The sequence below is a fragment of the Periplaneta americana genome, chromosome 4 (assembly GCF_040183065.1).
Source record: "Periplaneta americana isolate PAMFEO1 chromosome 4, P.americana_PAMFEO1_priV1, whole genome shotgun sequence".
Taxonomy (NCBI): domain Eukaryota; kingdom Metazoa; phylum Arthropoda; class Insecta; order Blattodea; family Blattidae; genus Periplaneta; species Periplaneta americana.
In genome coordinates, this window is record NC_091120.1 from 17,881,981 (window position 1) to 17,890,432 (window position 8,452).

The window sequence follows — 8,452 nt, forward strand, 5'->3', positions numbered from 1 at the left end:
TCGATACTTGCGCTTTCATATTGCTACAATGGTGTTTTCTGATTGGTGGAACATCTGAACTTTAATGAATAGGTGTACTTTAATGAGGTGCATTAAAGGCTGCTACCAGGTGTATAATTACTACATTTCGGCATGGTCGAGCATAAAATATTTCTATGACCTATTAGAATGTTTAAAAAAAATGTACGTATAACGGTGACATTGGTTTCCAAGGACCTAGTTTTTCGCCTCTCCTGTAAAAAAAAAGCAAAAGTGGAGTTGTCCAACTTTTATACCAAGCTCTTCACTTGTTAGCCACAAATCTATATATATATATATATATATATATATATATATATATATACATATATATACATATATACAGTATGTATATATAGTTTGAACTGGTAATGGAAATTACGGGAAAACGGCTGAACGGATTTTAATAAATGACCCCTCATTTTGAAGCTTGGACCTCAAAGTTTTTCGGAAAAATAGTAGTTTTCAGTGAAATGTGAATTTTTAAACATAATTTTCCTATTTTCCAAAATCCATCTGTCGTCAGTTTTGAGAACTAGCTAATAGCATTCACGGCCGACTTGATATTTCCTTCGCTTTTTTTTTGTAAAGGAGAAGCGAAGCGAGCATCAAGTCGGCCGTGTTCCATTTCAGAATAAAACAAAACACATACTACAGTAAACAATATTACATGAAGGCCATGATCTGCAAGAATGCTGACATATTTAGAGCTCAAATTAAATTGGTTATTAAAATCTTAACTTACTAAAAATAAATTAACAGGTTCGATTCTGTGGTGTGTAATTTTCTGAGTACAGCTGTGTATTGGATATTAAAAACTACAAAACTTGAGGTGGTTTGATGACATTATTACCATTAGAAATGAAATATTATTGTAGTTAATGCCATGATGTGACTTTTTCATTAATTATACATATTAGTGCTATATTGATGATATGAAAGTGAAACGTTTTGGGGATATATAAGTAGATGTAGAGAATAACTTAAATTAGATTTTGATTTCTATATTTTACTGAGTGGCGGCTATATAGTATATATAGTATATGTTACTGAAAACTATAAAATTTACGTAAGATAATAATATTATTAAAAATCAAATATTTTTATAATTATTAATCAAGTGGGGTTGAGTCTTTTTTCATATATTTAATGGCGGTGTGGTGTAGATATTTATATGCGTGGTTCTCTTCAGTATTGGCTCGAGAGAGAGTATCTTTCATTATTATGGAAGCAAATAACTTTCCGAATGTCTGGTATTCTTCATTGAAAATAAATCTAAAAAAATGTTTATTTGAACGTCTAATGAACTTAGTTTACAGCATATGCTGACAAGCCACTAGTGTGTATTATAAATGACACATGATTATCATCAGCATCTCGCAAGCAAACCCCGACATCTGCAGGCAATATTATGTTTTAAAGTGTCTCCTCTATTTTGCGTGTTTCTTTTGAATTCCCATGTCATTCCTCAGCGAATGGCACTCCTATACAACACAATTAAGTAAACTAAGAGATGTAGGGAGAGAACACGGAGAAGACAACTTGTATAGGCTGCAGCTTGCAAGCAATGAAGTTAGATTGTAACGAAGAAGTACTGACTGTGCAAGAAGTCCGGAGGCAGTTGGAGTCAGTTACAGTTTTAGTACAGCATCCCTGTCAGCCTGGAGCAAACGAAGGAAACAAGGAAACGTCAACTGAAATAGCTGGCTGGCACACCTCGAGTGTTCCGCAGGAACACTAACGATATGTAGCTTCTTCGGATTTTCTTGCCTGTGCCTACAGAATTCAAGATTCATAAAAGTCATGGAGAGAAATAAAAAATAGTTTGCAGCCGCCAAATTACTCTTCAAGGAATTACCACTCATATAAATTGAGGGAAAGAAGACAGAGGAAAGTTTTCTTTTCTCAATCGTACTATCAGGGACTGGAATGCTTTACCTGCACACTTACTAAAGGCTTTACCAATAACCAAAAATGTATATAAAAATCGGCTTAAGGGTATATGTACGTGAACGACCACAAATATTCTCAGAAAATACAGGCTCTGAATTTCTAAAATTCCATAAGGAAATGAACTCACTTTAACTTTTTACTTTGAATTAAATTCTCCAAAATTTGAAAATTTTCACACATATTATTTCATAACTCCACAATCATTAGAGGTAAAATTCAGAAATTTTGTACACTGATTTAACATGAATTTACGCAAAAGGTAGACTATAATAATGCCCACTTCTTTGAAAATACAAAAACTTAGGTCACAAAACATTATGAAAATTTTAATATATTTTATATAGAACAAATAAAGAAATAACTGTATTAAAATAAACAACTCTACATGCCTGAGAGTAGTCTACTTTTCAGAAATAAGTGTTTATTACATGCAGGAAAAATATTGAAGATGTCAGAGAGACCATAACAGTATTATGGTTACCAAATGATGTAACTGCAGAATTTTTCTTTCATGCTTCGATAAAAGTTTGATCATAAAACTGGTATTAAAAATATTATTAGTAACCTTTTTTATACTTTATCGAATATTTAAGTCTTAATAAGTCTTGTTGTGGTACCTTGTAATTTTTGTCCAATTGTGAGTTCATTTTCTTATAAAATTTTAGAAATTTAGAGCTTGCATTTTCTGATAATATTTGTGGTCGTTCACGTACATATACCCTTAAGGACTTTACTATTAGACGACAATATATTGTACACACTATTTAAAGAGTGTAATTGATATTTTGTTATTTGAAGTGTTGTGTCAGTGAAGTGTCAAGTGTGTTGTGTCAGAGTGAAGTGTGTTTCTGTCAGTGAAGCTTTATAGTTTATAGTGGCAGTGCAAAGTATTTGAATAGTGAAATGTTTTTGAAGTGTTAGTGAAATCAGGATAGTATCAGTGAAATGTGTCGTAGTTCCAGTGCAGTGAGTGAGTTGACAGCGAAATGAGTGTAGTGCTGGAAGGTACTTGTGCATGAATGAACATATCATACTCGTGGGTTTTAGTTCGAACTTAGGGTTAAGATACAAATTAGATTTACTTTAAATATTATTTTAAGTGATCGTGTTTCATGTAATTTAGAATGCTCCCTATTAATTTTATTATACCATTGTTATTATTATTATTATTATTATTATTATTATTATTATTATTATTATTATTATTATTATTAGTTTTATTAGTATTAATTATTATTAGTAGACTAGTATTATTAATAATTTAATATTAAGTGTATTTTTATTAATTGTGTTTATTATTTAGTGTAATTAGTTACCACTGCCACCGGGTATATACCCATTTGCAGTATGAATAAATACATCCACACAAAATACAGGAAATTCAGGTAACTAATCAGAAAATAGACTATCACACTAGTTATGGGCGATAGTTTATAGTATACTGACATCCAAAGATATCTGACCTACGATTTTATGATCGTGTAAGCGACCTTTCTAATCACGGAATAAATAACAGCCAAAGAAACATAAAAAATTGATAAACTTCGAAATATTTCCGCTAGTTCTCAATAGATAGCATCATTATTGGGACGGTTAAAAATGTCGGGGAAAATGATGATGCAGATTAAGCATAAATTATTCTCATAATTGACAATATCAGCGGTTTTCAGCTAAACCCAGTGTTGTTTTACAATCAGCAGAGGGGGATGAAATATTGAATTCTTTAATGCGGACATATTATGTACGATTAACCAGTTACACAGTGTATTTGCAAAGAAAATACATTCATTACAATCTTTAAACAGAAATTCTCTTACATTAGTTGTCACAGATCAAATCGAGAAATACACATTAATACAGCTCAGAGACTGCATTATTTTTACGGTTTAGCCATCACGGTCCCCAGACTTGACACCGCTATACTATTTCTCCTGGGGCCATGTCAAAAGACTGTGAATGATCCAGCTGAACTATTAGCCAGAATGCTTGCTACAGCTAACCAGAACAGCGAAACGCGTCGGATTTTGGAAAGGGTGCGTCAAAGTTTCATTCGCCGATGCAATGCTTGCATTGACGATGGTGGAGGCCAGGTCAAGCACATTCTCTAAGTTTGTACCAAACAGTTTCATTCTTAATAAATATATAATTTCTGTTATTAGTTGAAATATATTAAACACTAATGATAAAAATGATCGTGTTAATTTATGTGTAAGCAATTTCATCTAATTTAAACCTATTGGTGACATACTGCATTGTTTTAAGTGTTATAATAATAAGCAGACGGACAAAACTGTAGTGTCAGAAGATGGTCGCCGTCGATACTGAGGATCCTGTCGATACACTCTTTAAGTATGGGTCAAATCTTTTGGGATACCCTGTATAAAATACGATTTAATTCGTTTCAGTACTTATTATTATTAGTATTATTATCATTATTATTATTATTATCATTATTATTATACTTATTTACTGGCTTTTAAGGAACCCGGAGGTTCATTGCCGCCCTCACATAAGCACGCCATTGCTCCCTATCCTGAGCAAGATTAATCCACTCTCTATCATCATATCCCACCTCCCACAAATCCATTTTAATATTATCTTCCCATCTACGTCTCGGCCTCCCTAAAGGTTTTTTTCCCTCCGGCCTCCCAACTAACACTCTATAAGCAGTTCTGGATTCGTCCATACGTGCTACATGCCCTGCCCATTTTAAACATATGGATTTAATGTTCCTAATTATGTCCGGTAAAGAATACAGTGCGTCCAGTTCTATGTTGTGTAACTTTCTCCATTCTCCTGTAACTTCATCCCTCTTAGCTCCAAATATTTTCCTAAGCACCTTATTCTCAAACACCCTTAATCTATGTTCCTCTCTCAAAGTGAGAATCCAAGTTTCACAACCGTAAAGAACAACCGGTAATATAACTGTTTTATAAATTCTAACTTTCAGATTTTTTGACAGCAGACTGGATGATAAAAGCTTCTCAACCGAATAATAACAGGCATTTCCCATATTTATTCTGTGTTTAATTTCCTCCCGAGTATCATTTATATTTGTTATTATTATTATTATTATTATTATTATTATTATTATTATTATTATTATTATTATTATTATTATTATTATTATTATTATTATTATTAGTATCCTCTACCATAATTATATAAAATATGTTGTATGGTAGAAAAGACATCGTAACCCAGTGCGATTGCCACAATTGTGAGTTCGAATCTAATTTCGGTCACTGATAACCGTTGTTGGGCCTATTTTAATGTCCTGTATTCTCTTAGTTGACTTTCTATAGACCTATTACATCACCTCAAACGAATGTAACGTTCTAAATTAGTGTTAATTAAATATAAAATTATAGTACGTACATGTTATGATTGGGGCGCACAATAGCGTCGTGGTTAAGGTATAACGCTGCAAAGCCTGAAGGTTGCGGGTTCTATTCCCGACAGAGTCATGGATTTCCTCCTTTGGCAAATAATTCCGACTTAACTATGACCTTGGAGTTTACTCAACCTAAACGCCAAAGAAATTTCAGAATGTAGAACTTATTTCATGTTTTCACGTTGAATATGGCCGAAAAGAAGAAGAATTTAGTTTTGATTTTGAACCGAAACTTAAAACTCAACATCTCAGAAAGTTTAGAAAGATTGCCGTAGAATTGAATGATATTTACTCTGTTGGACTCGTTACGTCATAAAGACAATGTTAGCCTGATGCTGGACTCTTCAAATAATTCGAGAATGTTAAGAAATACATATCAGCAAGCCGTTGAACGCCAACAATTAAAAAAAAAGCTCCTGTTTTTATATCTGATCAAAGAAAAATCACGTAACGATTTAGGTTAATGCCTATTTTATTTCGTAATGCCACGAAAGAAAACGTCATAAGATGGTAATCATTTCTATGTATAATGATTTTCTTTGCCATTCACAAGCATTAGGTGTTCAGAAATTGAAAGACAACATAAACACGCAGTTACCATTAGCTTTGGGACAACGCGAAATATTACAAGACAGGAAGAATACAGCTAATCCCTATTAAGAGATAATGCCCCAGTTTCGTCACGGAAAATCGAAGCTGGGTTCTATGAGTTTGTAACGGCATGCGCTATATTTACGTCTGAATAAGTAGGCCAACTGGAAGAAAAATGAATTAGTTACTACCAAATTGTGTATCATCCGCAAATTTATAGGAAACGCTTCCATTTTGAAGGACATTTGTTTATTAGCGTTAACTCAAATTCGAAATTGCTATCGGAATAAGGAGCATGTTATGTTTTAAGCGACTCATGCAAGTCCATGTTAAATTCTTCATTCGAATTATTGTTTTCATGAATCTTAACGTATCTTTGTACTATATTCTCTTTTACGAATTGGCTTACGGATGTCATTGTTGAGGTTGCCTTGAAATTTCAGTGCGCTATGGATCATATGTCTCATAAAAAATTATATCTGCAGTCTTTTATTTTGTCACTTACATGTCAAATCCTTCTCGAGAATCATCGTTAATTCATATTATTCTGTATCCTTCAATACTTAGAAAATGCTATTTCATTTATTTAGATTATGGTCTTTTTTCTCATTTATTGCCCACCTATTGCGTCCATATAAAAACACATATTTAGTAACAACAGTATACGCTAATTAAATTTTGTGAGGAAACTGAGCTGAAATCTACATGCATTTCCATGTTATTAATTTTGTATAGATGGCATACATTAGTAGAAATTATATTTATCTAATTCATCTTAGGACTTTTTTTAATAATACTTTGACGTGGTTGAAAGATGAACACATTATTTTAATTGTATTATCACTACAAAACAGACAAATAGATTCAGTTATGCTATTTCGATGTTTTTACAAATTCGCAAACATTCTTCCTTTGAATTTAGCTAGTGCAATCAAATTTATATTTCACTACCTTTAAGGAAAACATGTTATTTTAAGGGGAGGCAGAGGTGAAATTTTCGAACAAAACTGAAGAAAAAATGAAAATTTGGTTTTTTCCATTTTTATTATTTTTATTTGATATTCCGATGTTAGTTTTTGATTTTGTACCCTTAAAGGTATGAAATTAAAACCAAGATAACTGTATTACTATAATATTCCCATAATAAACTAATACTTATCATTATTTATATACCTTCTTTGAACATATAAATAAAAAGAAATATTGAAAATTTCTTACAATATGGTGCATGGAGCATTTTATATCAAACGATATAAAGTTTTATAAAATTATTAATATTTACAGAACTATTGTATTTACAAAGTTGAAACTTGGTACGTCCATTACTAATAACATACTTAGTATTCATGATCAATTTCAAACAAATCGGATAAATTGTGTGGATTTTGAAATATTCACCTCTGCCCCCCTTAATATCAATTTTCAACTGTCACTCTTTTAAACATAAAGATCACTTATCGTCAAAGCATCCTACAAAATGTATTTATTATTATAATTTAATATTTTTACGAACTACCTCACTTTATAAAAGTCTATCTTTTATTTAATATTGTATTTACGAAATATACTTTCATATATTATAATATATTATAATTAAAACCTAACGACTTTGATTTCGAATTAAAAACAAACTATTTTACTATTTTAAAACCTGAACGACAAAGTAACGCATGATATTGTCACTACTACAAGTCACACAATTTCAGTAGCACTATTTTGCAATTGACACAAACTTGCGTAAGCTTTTCTTAGAATTCTATGACTACAAAGATAAACTTGAAGCTACTACAAATGTTTACCTTACAAAGTAGGTTGTTTTCATTCTCGTAGCAAATAATTTCCTACCTTATAGTATGAACAACGCTTGTCTTCCTTTCCCTTCCCCGAAGTTGGCATCGTCATCAACAAGGAAAAAGTGTGCACACGCACAACAATTGACACCCGGCACGCACTGTGCGTCTGTTTCACGACTGTGGTGCGTGAGGCCCAGTCTGGCGCTTGCTGTTCAGACCACTGCAAGCAGACAGACGGGCCGGCAGGCCCTAGCTCCTGGTTGCTGCTGCCCGTTGCCAGGGTGACGAGGGATGCTGCGAGATGAGCTCTTGAATCGACCCCCTGCATCCCTCGTCACATCCCCACCCCTCAGAAACCCACTGATTCTAAGACCGAAAGAGCGCACGCGCTCCCAGTTTCAAACGCAAAGTTCAAAAGCTTTGAGGTAAAGGATAAAGTCGATAATGCAGTTACCTGCACGAACAAGTGTGCAGTGAGACAAATAATTCTAAATTGTCAGCGTTGCGAGGGAAAATCTGGCGAGAGGAATTGTATATTATAGCTGCGATATTGGAGTTTATGTATGGCTGAAAGAAAGTGAAAGGGAATTCATCGTATTACTACAAATGCATGAAGCGTTTATGCTGTTCGTGACATATTATGAACATGGTTTTGATTGTTAAGCATATTTGGGATTTGAAATAAAATTTGATATTATAGTGC

The 8,452-nt window shown here is 32.8% G+C and overlaps 1 protein-coding gene across 6 annotated transcripts in view; it reads right to left on the minus strand.

Moving 5' to 3' along the window:
- Pde6 (phosphodiesterase 6) overlaps nucleotides 1-8,058 on the minus strand; it is an 840,004-nt gene extending 831,946 nt beyond the window's left edge. For all 6 annotated transcript variants that reach the window (XM_069822899.1, XM_069822895.1, XM_069822898.1 and 3 more), the window contains exon 1: nucleotides 7,802-8,058. The gene's annotated coding sequence lies outside the window, so the exon portion shown is untranslated. The remainder of the gene's footprint in view (nucleotides 1-7,801) is intronic.
- Between the last annotated feature and the right edge of the window lie 394 nt (nucleotides 8,059-8,452).